The 19,680-nt window shown below is 37.7% G+C and overlaps 2 long non-coding RNA genes across 2 annotated transcripts in view; both read left to right on the top strand.

The window, feature by feature from the left end:
- Positions 1-19,680, top strand: part of LOC144994804 (uncharacterized) — a 29,336-nt gene that overhangs the window by 5,078 nt on the left and 4,578 nt on the right. The window lies entirely within an intron of this gene.
- Positions 3,172-16,043, top strand: LOC144994802 (uncharacterized). The gene is made up of 3 exons (XR_013658446.1): positions 3,172-3,354; positions 6,907-7,028; positions 7,854-16,043. It is a non-coding gene; the product is annotated as an uncharacterized LOC144994802 (long non-coding RNA).

Here is a 19,680-nt window from a genome sequence, read left to right as displayed (position 1 = left end):
TATTGAAAAACACAGTTTTTGTCGCATTCTGACCTATCTTTTCTCTGTGCTTTTTCCGATGTTCATAAAATTACAACAGGAGATACTCACAAGGGTTTTCTCTCATCGTTTAAAGTTTCATGGGTGTACACCTGATGGTGCCTGCGCAAGCCACCGCCAAACAGGAAGTGGTTGATTGCGTTGCAGTCAGATAATTAAAAATTCATAAAAAATCAGCCGTTTGTATCACGAGGCTGAGATTTCAGAATGAGATGCCTCTTACATATCTCCAACTTATATAGACAGCACTTGCATAAGTGCACAAAAACGGCTCGATAGCGCCACCTACAATGTTTGTTTTCGCGAGCCCCGCCATGTTCTTTAACATACAAGCTTGATATTTACAGGACATGTTCATCAGATGCAAACCTACAAAAAAGTCTCTTGGGACCAAGCTGTCAGTTGCACAGGAAGTCTGCTATATTGGTGTCAATATGTCATTTTTGGTGTATTTTGGTCATTCGCAGGCCTCCTTCTAGAACGAACTCCTCCTAGAGATTTGTGAATAATTACTCCAAACTTTGGTTTTGTAAACTAAACACATGTCCGATGTTAAATTGCGAAGCTTTTAAGTTTTTACGGTTGTTTGTAACCGTGGCGCGCGTCGAAAATGGAGGTCATTTCGAAAACACGCCATGAAAAGAAAAATGGCCATTACTCAGCCATGCATAATCCAATCTGATCCAAAGTTTATGTGCATGATTGTAGTCTGACTCTGAACACATCAGAGGTGGAAGAATCCGGAAAAGGTGTAGCGCCACCTGTTGGCAACAGGAAATGACATGTTTTACTTGGAGCATCACTGCTCCAAGTAGGATGAGCAAACACACCTCAAAATGACGTCCACCTGTTGAAAAACCATTGAAGTTTACTCTGATAAAAAACCATAACTTTCAAAGCGGGGGTGTGGTCGTGACAGAGCGGCAAAGTTGGGCGTCTCGCCATGCCCAAATGTTGCTCTCACGTGCACATTCCTTGTCCGATCTCACTGAAAATCAATGGATATGATGAAGCTTCCATTCTTAACCCATGGATATGACAACTTTGGACGAGCTCTATAGCGCCACCTAGTTATTGCATGGGGCACATTCTGCCCTGTATTTTCTCTGTGCTTTGTCCGATGTTCACAAAATTACAACAGGAGATCCTCACAAGGGTATAAGTTTACTCTGATAAAAAACCTTTCAGCTGTTTGTCTCAGGAAGCTGAGATTTCAGAGTTAGATGCATCTAACAAAGCTCCACGTTTGATAAGCAGCACTATAGGGTCTACGAGAAACATTTAACCACCTTAATCACCCTATTCTGTTGGCAAAGCAGTAGAGACGTGGAAGACTCTGTAAAATGGAACATTAATGTATTTCATTGAGGAAATTAAATCTCATTTTTTGAATGTTTCTATTTATTTTTGATGTCTTACATTTTAGTTTATGAAGTATTTTTAAATGCTGAAAAATCTTGTGTTTTTTTTTTACTGGGTGAAAAATGAAAGTATTTAATAAATGAAAGTATTTTTGTTTTCAAACAAGTGATATGGTTTGACTCTGAATAAAAAATACTAAACTTTGAACTCAGGTGTCAAGTGTTTCATGTAGTTAGACTATACAACTCAATGTTGAAAAAGAATGTTAAACTCTTACCCAGCAGATTGTGTAACCTTAAGAACAATTAGTGACAAATGCTTTAACTAAAAAAGTTAAACTAAAAAAAAAAAAAACTTTAAGTTTGACTCACAGGTTGTTCATGTCTGGCCAGGCCATCCAGAGGAAATCTTCTGAGACGTCAACTTCTCCTCCTTGCTGTCCTGTGATGCTGCATATCTGCTCGTTTTCGGTTTGATCTCACAAGAAATGGTTGAATTATTGCCAACAGGAACAGGGTCAGATTCATATTCAAAGCTATTTTCAGTAAGACGGAAGAGAAAACTACTGAAAAAAAGCCTCCTCGCAAGACCCTGTAAATCGTTCAGCGGCAAAAAAAAAAAATATTGCCATAGACTAATGACTTGAGGGTTTATTTCTGAACAAATACATTAAATCGCCACCAAAGTGTTTGTAATTTTATTATTTAGAAAATCGGCCACGTTTTCCATGGTCAAAACATAGCAGATTCATAAATAGTCTTTGTAAAATGTTCATATGTATTATGTTTGTACTTTGACAAATAGGTGTCATTCTCCGTGTTAAATAGTAGTAGTTCCCCTCCAGACTAGGTGGTGGCGGTAATGCGCCACTTTTGTTTCGTGTCAAGCGCTTTATGTAAACACCTGAGATAGAAAAGTAGAAAGCACGGGGTGTCCAAATTGTTATGAAATTCAGGGAACTGCATGATGCCGATCTTTGAAGGCTTTCCAGGAGTTACAGGAGAGAACAGGAATTCTGACAAAGTCTGAGTCTTCTGAGGATCACTTGATGATCAACTGTTTTGCAGGAGACTGACTCTATTCAGAATGAACTGACGTTAAGTTGAACCAGCCTGTATCTTGGAACACCTTTGTTGGCAACACCACCCAAAGTTATGGTTTTTAAGTTAAAAAATATTTTGGAACTCTACCCTTCACATCATACAAAGCACATCTCAACAGTACTGTAAAATTATTGCTTATTGGAAACAAACTCTCCAAGGGATTAAAAAGAGAGTTCTTTTGAAATTTCCCCCACCAGCAAAGCATCATGGGAAGTATGACGTCACGACCCCGGAATAGCACACGTTTCTTGTGAGAATTATCTAACAGAATCACCCACAAAACACACAGACATAACACAAAGAAGACAGCACACCACCACTTTGGGATTGGAATGTAATTTTATTAGATTTCAACCCTTGGGAGTCAAACTAAAAACGGAGCTGTCTGATTGGTCCATGGGAGAGCTCATGCAAATGAGAACAAACTCAATAGCTAGAATGTTCAACAACGGATTAATGATCAATACAATAATTACTATAAAATGTTCTACACATACATAAGGAACTAAACTAAGTAGAACTTCTATTATTTCATGAAAAAATAACATGTAATCAACCTACTTCATCAAATACGAACGAGAAAAGGGAAACCTTGAGTCAAGCAGCTGGTCAAGCCAATCACCCCAGGGGATTTTCATATCAATCTTCCCTCTACTCGACCCCTGCTGGACGACTGGAGAACCACACCCCACGGAGAATTTCACTCAAGGTTGCCGAACTAGAGCAAAAACAGCTCTTTTAAGGGCTTTCCTCATTTCTACTACACTTCGATCTTCGACGCTCCTGACCAGCAAGGAAGACCACCGGACCCCCAGTGAGAAGAAGGAGGAGGTCTTCAACTTTACTCGAGGTTAGTCACGACCATTATGAATTTTCCCGCGACTTTAAAAGGACCGTTACTGTAAATCAACGACCTTTTTCACACTAAAGGCCCGTACACACCGGGACGAATATTCGCCAGGCGTTATTCGCCAGCGTTTTTCGCCACGTTTTTTGTGTTCACACCCAGGCTATTTTCGCTGACGATGAGTGGAGTGAACATGCAATTTCATTCCCTGACATTAGATGGCGCTTAATGTAAAACAGAAATACTCCTGTACACAAGGTGGCGCTGCGCAACTTTACGCTTCTTAAACTCGCTTTTCCCTCAGAAGAAGAGAGCAAGTATTTACACGCTTGTCAGAATCAAACAAAGAAAACATGAATATTTCAAGCACCAGTAGCTCCAACTGGTGCTTGGTTCGGGGATGTTTTAGAATGTCCGTCATTATTGCTTCGCGGCTGTGTAGACGCTACTTGGCGTCTATCTTCTTCGCTGGTATGTGTGCTCAGCAAGGCAGTTTTGTGTTTGAGCGCCCCCAAGTTGTGTTTTACTGTAACTTCAGAAGCTCCAGACACGTGAGCAAAAGCGCCGTTCTCATTGGTCGAGTAGATTTCGACGCGACGCGTCGAAAAAAAAAACGAACCCGAGGCGTTTTTTTTTTTTGACGCTTTAACGCCTGGCGTTTTTTTCGCGTCGGTGTGCACACTCTCGTTGGTGGCCTTTGTTTAGTCACGAGGCGTTAAACGTCGGCGAAAATCGCCGGCGAAATTCGTCCCGGTGTGAACAGGCCTTAAGACAACACTACTCACCCTCTGATAAACAATTTTTTTGAATAAAAACCGTACAAGTTTAAAATCGATAGGACGAACGTAAATGATTTGAACTTTTCCTTCGTTGAACCGGAAGTGGTCATGGCAATTTGATTCGAACGTAATTTTTAAAATACTTTTTAAAGCAAACCAACCGACGAATTTTCTTTTTAACGGACACAAATGTACAAAATGACACGTAGAATCGATACTGATCGACAAACAACAACTTTCTATCCGTTTCAGAGATCGGTTTTTGTAGTCATTCCGCCATCTTTATAGTTCTTGGAATTCGAACGTAGTTTTTACAGTTTTTAAACCACATTAAGTAGTGAAACTCCTTTCTAATTGATCAAATATATAGCAGTTCACATAATACTTTTTAAACACCGCGGTCGACATCTGTGGAAGTGCGGTCTCGCTAGCCGTCACTGACTTTTTGCATGCGCGTTGACATCATAGTTTACATCATAGTTTACATCATAGTTTACGGTGCACACCGCCAGCGAGCTGAAAAGACGGTATAAAGTGTTAATATCACCCATGTCAGTTACTCATCAAATAACATGTACTGTGCTCAGAAATCAATGAGAGATATTGCAGCTCTAGATTGTCTTTTGATGTACAGATTTATTCCTTTATTGCATGTCTGACCATTCTATAATCAACTACCAAGAATGTGTGTGTTTGAAATATATGCAATCAGACAGAATGTAAAAGTGAGTTTGAACACTAACAAGAGTGTTTTGTGTGTTGTTGAGCACGGCATGGAATGAAACAGAAATAAAGATTCTCCACGTAAAATGACACATCTGGTCCAGTCATGTCAATTCATTCTAAAGTGGCTTCTGTCCAAGATTACACAAAACTTTCAGTGGATTATTGTTGTTAATGATGTTCACTAATATAACAGCAAGCCTGAAGAAGATTTACTGTATAAAATTAGAGATATTGATATTATAGTCTCATTCAGGCTGTCTCCTTCAGTCAGCATATAACATGGAAACCACCCAAAATGCCAATTTATTAAAAGATTACACAAAAAAGTCACTGGATTATTGTTGGTAATAATGTTCATGATAATCTCAGCAATTTTGAAGAATATTGACAGGAGAAAATTACAGATATTAAAGTTTAATTCTCCTAGGCATCCTGCCTTCATAGTTAAAGAACATTTGATCCACCCAAAATGCCACTTTAACCGGTTTATAAACATTTTATACTATGAATAAGGAGGCCTGAATTGGTCTATTATGTCAATATCTTTACTTTTCTACAGTCATTCTTCTTCAAACTTGCTGTGATGATCATGGACACCATTACTAACAATAATCCAGTGAACGTTTAGCGTCACCTTTGAAAAAAGGGTATTTTGTAAGGTTTAAATATTACACTATGACTGTGAAGTGGTCTATAACTTGACTTTCTTATATTCTTCAGTCAAATTTGTTTAAACTTGCCGTGTAGTTAGTGAACAACACTTCCAACAATAATATGTTAAATGTTTGGCGTCACCTTTGTACCAAATTTTATTTTGGATGGTTATACGTAATACTATGAATGAAAAGGCATAACTAACAATAATCCATTGAAATGTTTGTGTAATCTTTTAATAAATTGGCATTTTGGGTGGTTTCCATGTTATGCTGACTGAATGAGACAGCCTCAGTGAGACTATAATGGCAATATCTCTAATTTTATACAGTAAATCTTCTTCAAACTTGCTGTTATATTAGTGAACATCATTAACAACAATAATCCACTGAAAGTTTTGTGTAATCTTGGACAGAAGCCACTTTAGAATGAATTGACATGACTGGATCAGATGTCATTTTACGTGGAGAATCTTTATTTCTGTTTCATTCCATGCCGTGCTCAACAACACACAAAACACTTGTTAGTGTTCAAACTCACCTTTAGAATCTGTCTGATTGCATAATTTCAAACAAACACATTCTTCTTGGTAGTTGATTATAGAATGGTCAGACATGCAATAAAGGAATAAATCTGTACATCAAAAGACAATCTAGAGCTGCAATATCTCTCATTGATTTCTGAGCACAGTACATGTTATTTGATGAGTAACTGACATGGGTGATATTAGCGCTTTATACCGTCTTTTCAGCTCGCTGGCGGTGTGCACCGTAAACTATGATGTAAACTATGATGTAAACCCGCATGCAAAAAGTCAGTGACGGCTAGCGAGACCGCACTTCCACAGATGTCGGCTCACCTGACCGCGGTTTATAAACGCCTGCCGACCCGTGGGTATTTCCACTGAAGATCAGTTCCAACGTATTTAGTACTTTTTAGGTTTTATGTTCAATTTTCAGTGTTTAATAATCTAATATAGGACACATGTTAAATTTGTGTATAAATTTCTTCAAATAATCTATAAGTGTGTGGCAGCCAGTATGAATATATTTGCAGGAACACAGATTTTAAAATGGCTGCTTGGCCTCCTGTTCGCTTTAGGATTGATGTTAAAGTTTTTATTAGTTTATAAATGTTTGTATGGTCTTGGGCCTTCATATTTATCTGATATTTTAAAGTATGATCCCCTCTGGACCCTGAGGTCCTCTGATACAGGCCTTTTGGTTATCCCAAAAGTTAAAACACACTGAAAGGCCTCATTCAGTTTTAATGGACCTCCTCTATGGATTAGCCTCCCAGAGAGCATTTACCATTTTATGTCTATTAAAGTTTATGTATTTGTTTTAAATAAATGTTAATTTTTTTTATTCCTTTTACATTTTATTTGTAACTCCAGAGTTTTGCTCTGAGGGATCTTCCACACCAGTGGCTGACCATTTCTGGACAACAGAGAGGAGCTGTTTGCTGGTTTTTCCAGAGAGCCTTTTGTTTTGTAAGCCAGTTAAGAGTTTGGTAAAGGTAAGTTAAATTTGCAGTGTTTAATAATCTATAGCAGTGCTCCCCAACCTAGTTAGCGCCACGGCCCGGTATGACGTAATTCAAGGTTTTCACGGATAAGGTTTCTTTTTTCAATAAACTTTATTGCACATTTTTTAAGTTAATGGATCGGTCTTTGAGATGTTGGTGGAGGATTACTGTAGCAACGCCACGCAGAAGGAGTAACAGATACGTGACAACACACATCCCGAGCTTTAATTTTGACACCCATGAATGGAACATTGCATGGGTCTCATCATCCTCCCCCCTTCTCATACTCATGGTGCAAAAAAGTACTGTCTGTTAAGTGTAGCTTTCTTTTCTGGAAGTGGAAGGCTCCTCCTGTCTCCTGGCCGGGCCTTTTCCCCTAGGCTCATTTTGCTAGCTTCTGGGTTTTATTTTAGCAGTAACTTATCACGTGGCCGAGAGGAGCACCTTGGTCTGCGTTACTGTTGACAGACGGGTGTGACAGTCACACAGAATCGGGCAACTTTTCTAAATAAAACTTCTTTCAGATTCAGATATAAAAAAAACGGAAGTAAGTTATTATTTCTGTGCGGCCCGGTACCAAATGACCCACAGACCGGTACCGGTCCGCGGCCCGGGGGTTGGGGAACACTGTATTTTAGGACACATTTATTATTATTTTTACTTTTATTTGTGTAGAACTATTTTCCAATAGTCTGAAAATATTGTTTGTTTTTGATTATTGGTCTGTGTGGCATAAATGTATTGCTTTAGGTATACATAATAGAAATGATGATCTTATTTTACTGGTGGTTTCATTTTTATATATTTTTTTTATAGATGCCACGAAAGAAGGGATTTAATATGCGTCGCACCAAAGTGTGTAAGGTTCAAGAAGAAGGTAAAACTTCTGGTTGTGTGTGTCAGGAGCAAATACAGAAGCCTTTGATTTCTGGAATGAAAGTAAGATTAACACATTCAAGTGATAGTACAACATCTCTTACATGTTGTGTTGTGGCTGCAATCAACCATGTTGTTGCTCCAGTGTGTACATGGAGGGACGCTGATGTTGACAATATTAGAAATGAAGGTGTGCAGTTGGTTTGTTCATTTAATGGAAGTGATGGATGTGTGAACAATTCCGAAAAGTTATTCAAGGTTTCTGAAAAGCTCAGTGTGTTTGGAAGAATTTGGGATGTTGCTATCAATGAGCCTGTGTATTCTGGTGATTCAAAGAGTGAAGATTTTTCACTGTATGAAATGATGCAGGAGCGACTGATGGAGGAAGATCTGTGTTTGTTGGATTTGCAGGGTTTCGTTTGTGCTGTCATTCATCACAAAGAGTATTTTGTTGTGGTCGATTGTGGTGCACGAGATTCATCTGGAATGTTTTCTAATATTGGAACATCTGTGGCTGTTTTCAACAGTTGCTTTAATGACTTGATGTTGCACATTTGGAACTTGAAAAAGTCTTTGAATGCAGAATGGTTTGGCATCAGTTCAATGTTTGTGAAAGAAGCTTCTTGGGATGGGTGTAATAATACATTTGGTTTGGGAGCAGAGGATGCACGTGTGAATCAGTCAGTTTTGGGCAAAAGACAGACTGGTTTTATAAAAGAACATGTTCAGGAGTTAAATGACAAAGTTGTGGTTGGCGAACAATGTAAAGTGTTAATGGAACGCAAAAATTCATTGAAAATTGGAAAAAAATGCATTAATTTAAAAAAAAAATCATCTTCAGTGATTTTAAATGAAAACAATTGTAACAGATTTGACACAGAACGTTGTGTAAGGGGATCTTTTCATCAAGGAGATCGGCAGCTTCAAAACAGAGGTGTGCAGTGCATGGCAATAGCCCTGGTGAGTATGGCTAAACACACGGATCGTAGTGTTTTTGAGTGGGAGGCAACAGACTTGGACCATGTTGTGTTTCTTGGTGATCAGCTTTACTCCTCGGTGTGTGAAAACAAAATCATCCCTGGAAATTTGAAGTTTTTGTCAGTACCTGATTTGCCCATGGATTCTGAAATTGATGGTAAATTATTTAAGTTTGAGTATGGTGAATACGTTTCTGGGATTGTTAATGTGAGTAATGGTAAATTTGTTGACAGTGGTGAAGTGATAACTCTTAAAAAGGGACTGGAGCACATGCTTGTCAAGTATAAAACATGTTTTTTGACCATAGGCAGTAGTACTTGTGCTGTTATTTCAGAAAACGGCCATTATGCTGTGGTGGATTCACATGCACGCAGTGGTACTGGAATGGCAGATGTAAATGGAAGAAGTATTATCATGTACCTTCCTAGTCTTAATGATTTATACAATTATATTTGTTGCTTGAGTATTTCACTTGCAGGGAAAGAAGTGGCTTTTGAAATTGCATTCGTTGCTGTTACTGACAATGATCATAGTGAGAAAAATAAACAAAGTGTGCTTGAGAAGGATTGTAAAACTGGATTAAATACTGGGTCACAGTTTGGTTTCGGGTGCAGTTTAGATGTTCAAACTAGTCCCTTACTGTTGCATGAAAGTAACAGAAAGCGTAAGCTTTCTACTGTGCAACGTGAATCAAAGAAGACAAAATGGTATGATGCTAATGAAGCTAGTTTGGATGTTGAGTTTCTTGGTGATGTTTCATCAAAGAAACTTGAGTTTTACCCTGTTGATTTTGATGTTACACAAGCATTGTGTAAACAACTGAATGTGCATTGTGAAAACACTGCTTGTTCTAACCCTCTAGAGGTTGATATGTTGGGAATTCCATGTCAAACTGATCATATAGTAGCCGATGGCAATTGTTTTTTTAGGGCTGTGTCCAAAGTTATTAGTGGTACAGAGAAAAATCACATAAAGTTAAGACGTGCAGTTGTCACACATTTACAAAAGAATGTTGGAAATTATAGTTCTCTTTTGAGATCTGAAAATATGTCTGTGGATGAATATCTCAATGTTTCTAGAATGAGATTTTCTGGTAGTTGGGCTACAGAGGTTGAAATTCAAGCTACAGCTGACTACTTGGGTGTGAGTGTGTATACATTTCACAATGAACGTTGGTTGAAATATGCCTGTCAACGTAAGGCCATATCTAAACAAGGCATATATTTGCAAAATATAAATGAGTGTCATTATGAAGTTGTAACTTGCGTTGAAATTTTTCAGCAGCAGCGTTGTTTTGGGTTGTGTAAATCTATGGAAAAAAATAATTTGGGTCATAATATGAGGCAACGCAAAAGAGACTCAGAAATGCTGTCAGAAGGAGATTGCAAGAGTGTTAAACATGGCAGGTCTGAAGTTGGTGATTGTAATGAAGTTTTGTTTAGTGCATTGGTTAACAATGATCACCAAAACAGTGAAATCTATCAAAGTAACAATTTAGTTGAAAATGCTTTCAGTTTGTATCCATTGTCGTTTGAGAGTGCAGTTTTGTTGTCAAAACATATTGATTTAGATTTTGTGAAGCAGTATGAAGACATTCCAACTAATAATGTAACGCTTGGTTCTATTTGTAAGACAGAGGTCACATTAAATGATGGCAATAGTTTTTTTCGTGCTATTTCTCGAGTCATTAGTGGATCTGAAAATTGTCATAGAAGAGTTCGACTGGCTGTTGTTAAGTTTATGCTAAAGAACAGTGACATTCATATGAAGTTGCTGGAGAAAGGCTATGGAACAGTGTCTGAGTACATTCAGAAGTCACGTATGAAATATGTTGGCAGTTTTGTATCTGAGATTGACATTCAAGCTACTTCAAATGTTTTGGGAGTAGAAATTTTTGTACACAATGGTAGCATATGGAGAAAGTATAAGCCTGTAAATAGAATATTTGGAAATCAAGGAATTTATTTGCGAGAATGTGATAAGAAATATTATGAGGTTGTTGTCTGTGTTCATTGTAGTGGTGAAGCTGGATGTGCCAATTGGTGTAAAAGCAATAGTATTTGTTCTGACACACCACTGCTAAGATGCCGTTCTTTTCAACCACATAATGTTAGTTGTGATTCAGTTGGTGAATCTTCTTTTTCTAAGTATCTAAAAAAAAAGAGATCCTTTTACCACAAAATGCATTATCAAATAATTGAACAGCATAAACAAAAGAAAAAAGATATGAGTAAAAGGAAATATGAATCTGATTCTTTGCATAGATCCAGAGCATTGGAATTGAGTAAAAATAAGTATAAGAAAAATGCTATCTATAGAACGTGTGTTAAAGAACGTAGTGCTGCAAAATACAGAACTGATCCTTTACACAGAGATAAAAAAAAAAAATGGAAGTAAAAACAAGTATAAATTGGATTTGTTACACAAATGTAATGTTAAGGAAATGAGTAAAAGAAAATATCAGAGTAATGTTACTCACAGAGAAAATGTTAAAGCCCTGAGTTCCAGAAAATATCACAGTAATGTTACTCATAGAGAAAATGTTAAAGCACTGAGTTCTAGAAAATATCACAGTAATGTTACTCATAGAGAAAATGTTAAAGCACTGAGTTCTAGAAAATATCACAGTAATGTTACTCATAGAGAAAATGTTAAAGCACTGAGTTCTAGAAAATATCACAGTAATGTTACTCATAGAGAAAATGTTAAAGCACTGAGTTCTAGAAAATATCACAGTAATGTTACTCATAGAGAAAATGTTAAAGCACTGAGTTCTAGAAAATATCACAGTAATGTTACTCATAGAGAAAATGTTAAAGCACTGAGTTCTAGAAAATATCATCAAGATCCTCACTTTAGGAAAAGTGTGTTGGATGGGAATAAATTGAAGCGACAATTGAATAAAGAACGGTTAGAAGAGTTTGATGTTGTGATGAAACAATTTTTGGATAAAGTTAAGGATGGACCCGGGTTTGTTTGTTGTGTATGTCATAGGTTGTTATTTGAACATCAAGTATTACATTGTAGAAAAGAGTCCTACAGTAATGCAGGACTTGAACTTATTGCTGATCAATGTATCACTTCTGATTATTTGCATACCTGTAATGCTAACTGCTCAAAAAATTGTGAATGGATGAAAACACCAAGAAGCAAGTTGTGGATTTGTTACACGTGTCATGCTAAAATAAAAAAAGGTCAAGTACCAGCTGAAAGTGTTAAAAATAACTTAGAACTTGAACCTATACCAGCAGAATTGGCATGTTTAAATCAATTAGAACAACATCTAATAGCGTTACATATTCCATTTATGAAACTGTTAGCATTGCCCAAAGGTGGGCAGAATGGTGTGCATGGACCTATTACTTGTGTTCCTGCAAATACTGAACAAACCAGTTTTTTGTTACCACGCATGTCTATTGAGGGTTCTCTTGTGCCTGTGAAATTAAAACGGAAGCTTACTTATAAAGGACATTATGAATATCAGTATGTTGATACGGAACGTGTTAAGCAGGCTTTACAGTTTTTACAAAGCCATAATTCTTATTATAACAACGTGAAATTTAATAATGATTGGATTAATGGTTTTTGTAAAGAAAAATCTGATGTTGTAGAAAAAAATGTTGAATGCACTGCAGATGTTGACGTTTCAAATGTTTTAGGAGATGAACTTCTGCATGATAGACAGCAGCATTGCATGTTCCAGGACACTTGTCTAATGCCAGTAGACATTGGTCAAGAGGCTTTGGATCAATATTTTGATCACATTTTGAATGTAGCTCCCGCTGAAGGCAATAGTCCGGTGAAGTTGTTGTCCGATATTACAAATGAGGCTAAGTGTTTTCCTGTGTTGTTTCCCAAGGGTGGACCAACATATCATGATGGAAGACAACATCCTTTAACTCTATCACGATATTTTAACAACAGGATTCTTAATGCTGATTGTCGTTTTGCACAAAATGTGGAATATATTTTTTTTGCCCAATATATGACAGAATTAGAAAAGGTCGTTTCAAATGTTTCGATTGCAGTAAGAAAAGGTAAGTATAATTTTAAAAATAAACGAGTAGTTACTGGAGAGTTGTTGAATAGTGATGATTCCATTAAAAGGATGTTGGAATTTGATGATGGGTACCGATTTTTAAAACCAATTAGAGGTACGCCAGCTTTTTGGCAGGCGGCCCAGAAAGACCTCATGGCTTGTGTGAGGCAGCTTGGAATCCCCACATGGTTCTGTTCATTTTCTTCAGCTGATATGCGGTGGAAGAATTTACTTTCCTGCATTCTGAAGCACGAAGGTAGAACTGAAACTGTGGAGCAGTTGGAATGGGCAGACAGATGTGAGCTTTTGCGTCGGAATCCTGTCACTGCTGCTCGGATGTTTGATTTTCGTTGGCATTGTTTTCTGAAAGAGGTTCTTATGTCGCCTGCATGTCCTATAGGAAAAATTAAGGATTATTTTTATAGGGTGGAGTTTCAGCAACGAGGCTCACCACATCTTCATTGCCTGTTTTGGATAGAGGATGCACCTGTAATTGACAGAAATACAGATGCTGAAGTGATTGCATTTATTGATCGTTATGTGACTTGTGAGTTACCATCAAATATTGACTTACTGGAAATTGTAACATCTGTGCAAAAACACTCTGAAACACATGCGAAAACATGTAAAAAAAAAGGAACTGTGTGTCTTAATTTTCCTAGACCACCTTCTGCGCGTACATTCATATCACGTAGCACAAGTGCTGAAGAGACACAGTCTTGTCAATGTGTGTTATCACAGAAAGAGTCTTGCAACTGTAAAGAAAATGCACAGACACAGCAATTGAAGAAAAAAGAGGCTTCTGCATTGATTGCACACATTAAAGCTGCTCTCTCAACTGATGGGCCAACTTGTGACAATGTTGAGGATTTGTTTGAATCTGTTGGGTTACACCAAAGCACATTTGAAACTGCATATAACTGTTGTGCTCGGAAAACCCATGTTGTGCTGAAACGTCAACTTAAAGAAGTTTGGATTAATCAATATAGCAAGCCACTGTTAAAATGCTGGAATGCTAATATGGATATACAGTTTGTTGTCGACGCATACGCATGTGTTGTGTACATCATTTCTTACATCTCTAAATCAGAGAAGGAAATGGGTTTATTATTGCAGTGTGCACAAAAGGAAGCAAGCAGGGATGGAAATGCTTCTGCCAAAGAGAGTCTAAAAACATTAGGCAGTACATATTTGCACAACAGAGATGTATCTGCTCAAGAAAGTGTTTATAGACTGACAAATGCACATTTGAAAGAGTGCTCTCGGAAAGTTGTGTTTCTTCCTGTTGGTGAAAATACTGTTAAAATGAGTTTACCGTTAAAAGTACTAAAAGAAAAAGCATCAAAGCATTCTGTTAGTACAGATGATATGTGGATGACAAGCATTGTGGATAGATATAAGAACAGACCTAAGAGTGATGATTTTCCTTCAATGTGTTTAGCAGTATTTGCTTCCGAATTTCGTGTGTTGTCAAAAAATGAAAGTGCTGCTAAGCGAATAAAGTTGAACAACAACACTGGATATGTTGTGAAAAGAACCCGCACACAACCTGCTGTTGTACGTTACGTTAAGTTCTCTGAAACAAAACAGCCTGAACTGTTTTATCAAAGCAATCTGCAGTTGTTTTTGCCATACTACAGCGATAGCCAGCTGAAACCTCAAGGTTTTGAAACGTATCAAGACTTTTTTCATAAGGGCACGATAAGACTTGGTAATTCAGGTCTGCAGTTGGTAAAGTCCGTGGTAACATTAAACAGAAGTAAATTTGAAATTGATGGTGATAAATTGGTTAATGCTCAGCAAGGGATAGATAATGCTGGTGTAGTTGAAGATGGCTGGTGTGAATTATGCCCTGAGCAAGAATTGGAAAGACTTGAGTGTCAAGAGTTGTTGCAGAACCAAAAAAGTGTAGATGATGAACAGGAATTTGATATTCCTGATTTAAGAGTTTCAGCTCAACATAGCCATTTCTTTCAACTGAATAAAACAAAAATGCCTCGTAGTGATGGCTTGGCTTTAATTCGCTCTTTAAATGAAATTCAGATGGATATTTTTTACCAAGTGAGAAAATGGTGTGTGGAAAAGGTTTTGGGAAAAAAGCCAGAACCATTCCACCTGTTCATAACAGGAGGTGCAGGGACTGGTAAAACTCACCTAATTAAAGCAATACAATATGAATCAAATAGACTATTGTCTCCTCTTTGTCGTCATGTAGATGACATCTGTGTTTTGTTGACAGCTCCCACAGGAATTGCTGCGTTTAATGTACAAGCAAGTACTATACACAACACTTTCTGTATTGGTAAAGATGTCCGCTTACCTTACACACCACTGGGTGAGGAAAAATTAAATTCTTTACGTGCCATTTACAGCAGTTTACAGATTTTGATAATTGATGAAATATCCATGGTAGATCATAATTTATTAGCATATATTCATGGGCGTCTGAGGCAAATAAAGCAAACTGGTAACTCTGCATTGTTTGGAAATGTTTGTATTATTGCAGTTGGGGATTTCTTTCAATTACCTCCAGTGAGAGGAAAACCATTGTATGTAGAAAATGTGGGTATGGATCTTTGGTGTGGTGTGTTTAAAATTGTTTGCCTGGAAACCATTGTACGCCAAAAAGATCAGGAATTTGCCAAATTACTCGGCAGAGTTAGGACACGATGCAAAGGTACTGAAATGTTAAAAAGTGATATCCAACAATTGAAGTCACGTGAAACGGGAGAAGGCAGCGCTGCTTTACATATTTTCCCAACTAATGGTCAAGTAAACCAACATAATTTAACCCATCTACATTCATCCTGTCCAGATTATGTAACTATTAAAGCTCAAGATTATGTAAATTGTAAGGAAACAGGTAGACAAGTGTTACTAAGTGGTAATCATTCAAACGCTAACAATACTTGTTTAGCAGGAAGACTTCTTTTGGGGAAAAATGCACGTGTCATGCTTTGTAAAAATGTTGATGTGGCAGATGGTCTTGTCAATGGTGCATGTGGAATTGTGACTGATATTGTCTATAGAAACTCTGACTTTCCACAAATTGTTTTTGTGAATTTTGATAATAAAGACATTGGAAGACAACGGAAGAAACAGTATGAAAATCATCCAGGGCTTGTCTCAGGTTCTGTAGCCATTGTTCCAGAAGAGGAACGACTCACAGGAAGAGGTGGTCTGAGACGTCAGTTTCCTCTAAAACTTGCTTGGGCTTGTACTGTTCATAAAGTTCAGGGTCTTACCATTGATAATGTTGTTGTGTCTTTGAAAAAAACCTTTGCTCCTGGGCAGGCTTATGTTGCATTAAGCCGCGTAACAAGTTTGTCTGGTTTAATTATTCAAGATTTTAAGGAACAGGCCATTTATTGTAACAAAACAGTTTCTGAATATGTGGCAAACATGCCTCAATATCTAATAAATAAAGAAAATCTCACTTCTAGTTCATGTGACTTTAGCATTTTCCTTATGAATGTGCAAAATTTAGAGTGGCATGTAAAGGACTTAGCTTTGTGCACAAAACAGTTACATGCTAACTGCATAGCTGTAACTGAAACATGGCTTCCAAATGCCCCTTTTACTGATGCATTGAACATCAGTGGCTACAATTTTTATAGTATGCCACGCTCACTGTCTTATAGTGGAGTAGATCCTAGACTGAATGTCATTAAAGGCTTAAAACATGGTGGTGTTGGAATGTACACCGTTGAAAATATCCTGTTTGAACATGTAGAGGTACAAAGTGTAGATATTGAATGTTTAGTGCACAGATTTATTAAATCGAACATAGTCGTGGCAGTTCTGTATCGTCCACCATCATATGCCATTTCATTATTTAGAGAAAACCTTAAGAAATTAGTCGATCTGTTGGAGCCCCTGGGTGATACCATTGCTATAATGGGTGATTTCAATGACAATCTAGTAAACTCGAAGACAATAACTGATTTCATGGCACATAAAGGTTTTATTCAACTGGTTTCTGAAAACACAACGTTAAAAAATACGATAATCGATCATGTGTACTTAAAAACAACAAAATATAAAGTCGAATGTACAGTTGTACAAACATACTTTAGTGATCATGATGGGATTCTTTGTCGTTTTAAACATGTAAGTGACTGTTGATGATTGTGGCGAAGGAGAAAGGGACATCTTTATCTCTTTTAAGTCACAAACGTCTGACTTAATATAAAACGTCAAATGTTGAACTAAATACATGCTTGTGTCAGTTATTGTGGCGAAGGAGGCGGGGAGAAATGACGCATCTGCGACATTTTTATCTCTGTTAAGTCACAAACATCTGACTTAATGTAAAACGTCAAATGTTGAACTAAATACATGCTGGTGTCAGTTATTGTGGCGAAGGAGGCGGGGAGAAATGACGCATCTGCGACATTTTTATCTCTGTTAAGTCACAAACATCTGACTTAATGTAAAACGTCAAATGTTGAACTAAATACATGCTGGTGTCAGTTATTGTGGCGAAGGAGGCGGGGAGAAATGACGCATCTGTGACATTTTTATCTCTGTTAAGTCACAAACATCTGACTTAATGTAAAACGTCAAATGTTGAACTAAATACATGCTGGTGTCAGTTATTGTGGCGAAGGAGGCGGGGAGAAATGACGCATCTGCGACATTTTTATCTCTGTTAAGTCACAAACATCTGACTTAATGTAAAACGTCAAATGTTGAACTAAATACATGCTGGTGTCAGTTATTGTGGCGAAGGAGGCGGGGAGAAATGACGCATCTGTGACATTTTTATCTCTGTTAAGTCACAATCCTCTGACTTAATGTCAAATGTTGAACTAAATACATGCTGGTGTCAGTTGTTGTGGCGAAGGAGGCGGGGAGAAATGACGCATCTGCGACATTTTTATCTCTGTTAAGTCACAATCCTCTGACTTTATGGAAATGTGGTTTCTTTTCCTGCATCATGAATACATATTAGGCATTACAAATTTACATTTTTTTTCTGTAATTAGCAATTGAGTAAAGAATCAAAATGCTTTTTTTTGCATATTTCTAAATTTCAAACCATCTGATGTACAAACATATTCGAAGTACTTAAAAAGTACTTTAGAAAGTAATTGAAATTTATGTATCTATTGCATTCCTATGGCCTAGTTATTCATGATGCAGGTTTTGCTTTCCTTGCCATGTGACCTCAAAAAAAGCAAAAGACATTGGTAATGGTACTCTCAGTTACTGGGATGGGGTTCGATTCCCTACAATGTCCATGTTCTGAGGTCACATAAACACTTTTTTAATGTTAGTGCATATATGTGTCTTCATGAAATAACTCTCGTCTATTTTTAATCATAGAGAAATTTCTATAAATCTCGTCATAGGAACATCCCCACAGTAACCACCCTGACTGGAACATCAACGTGGTCCACTTCACAGCCGTGAGGCTGCAAAGTTAAACTCCAGCTGCCCCAGCAAGTGTGACAACTGCAGCAACAACCACCGACCAAGCCCTGACAGAAAAGATCCCCACAAGGAACACTGCAGGCTGTTCCATGAAAAATATAGTTTTGCCATTGCCTTGCAGATCACAGTTCAAGTGATTTAGTTTTCCAGTAATATCAGTCAAACTGCGAGTTCAGATTTACCATATTCATATTAACCATATTCAGCAGACTGCTCCTCCAATAGCACCTTGAAAATCCTGTGCCGTTTTGCTTTGCAGCAGAAGTTGATTTCACAATAGGAGTCATCATGTGTCTAGAGCCAAACACTTCTGCACATAGGGCCTACTGGTGAATGACGCAGCAGTAATGAAGACATTTTGGGAAGTCTGGGTCAGCTTTACAGTGAGTGATGAAACCCGTTTTTCTATTGATCATAGCAGGAGCCCTGTCTGCAGTCACTGCTACCAGCTTTTCTAAAGGTACCTTTTTCTGCACAAAAATTCCTTCATGTTATACATTTCAACTCCTCTTGTAGTTGTCTGTTAGGGCAGTTGTGTCAAGAGTTCTTCTCTTGTGGACTCCAAAAGTTTGTACTGCTGCTGTCCACAGACTCATCACATTGGACATCAAACCACCTGCACTTTGTAAGATCCCAGTCCAGCTAATTAACCAAGTTATCAGACATAGCTGACACTTGTCTAAATATTGTAGTAGAAATTAGAAGAGTTCAATTGTTCTCATCCTTAGGGACAGTGATGGCAATTATCATCATTGATTGTTTCTCAAACTGAAAACAACAAGCAACAGAATACAGTTCCCCCCCCCCCACAGGCTGCTGTCATGTTAACATTAGCTTGGAGCTCCAGAAAAGAACAAGAAAGAACAAAGAGAATGGCTCGAACAAGGCGTTGCTCACGGGGCGGTCGCTCGTGCCAGGCGGTCGCACGTGCTCGGGCCCGCTAAATGCTACTTGTAGCTTTAATTTGTATTTGTATTTGAGTCTGAAGATCCGGTTTGTCCCGAGCTCCACATTTCCTGCAGCATGCATCGGTGCAGAAAAGCTCGACTAACTCAATGCACGGCACTGCGTTCATTCTTTCATTCATTCTTCATTCGTTCATTTATTTATACAAACAAACTCAAGCCAATTAAAATATAGATTAATCAAATATGATCATTAGTTGCTTTTGTTGTTTTTTTTCTAGAAACTAACTATTTAAGCCTACACTCAAAAAAAGGAAATTACCAGCCAATTAAGTTAACGAAAAAGTAACTTGTCATTTCAACCAGAAAATTTTATGTTTGTAAATCTTACGTGAATGAATCATGTCGA

The sequence above is a fragment of the Oryzias latipes genome, chromosome 10 (genome assembly GCF_053564925.1).
Source record: "Oryzias latipes strain Hd-rR chromosome 10, Olatipes_Hd-rR_3.1".
Classification (NCBI taxonomy): Eukaryota; Metazoa; Chordata; class Actinopteri; order Beloniformes; family Adrianichthyidae; genus Oryzias; species Oryzias latipes.
The sequence above is the reverse complement of the archived record's forward strand: the minus strand, read 5'-3'. Positions and strand labels throughout refer to the sequence as shown.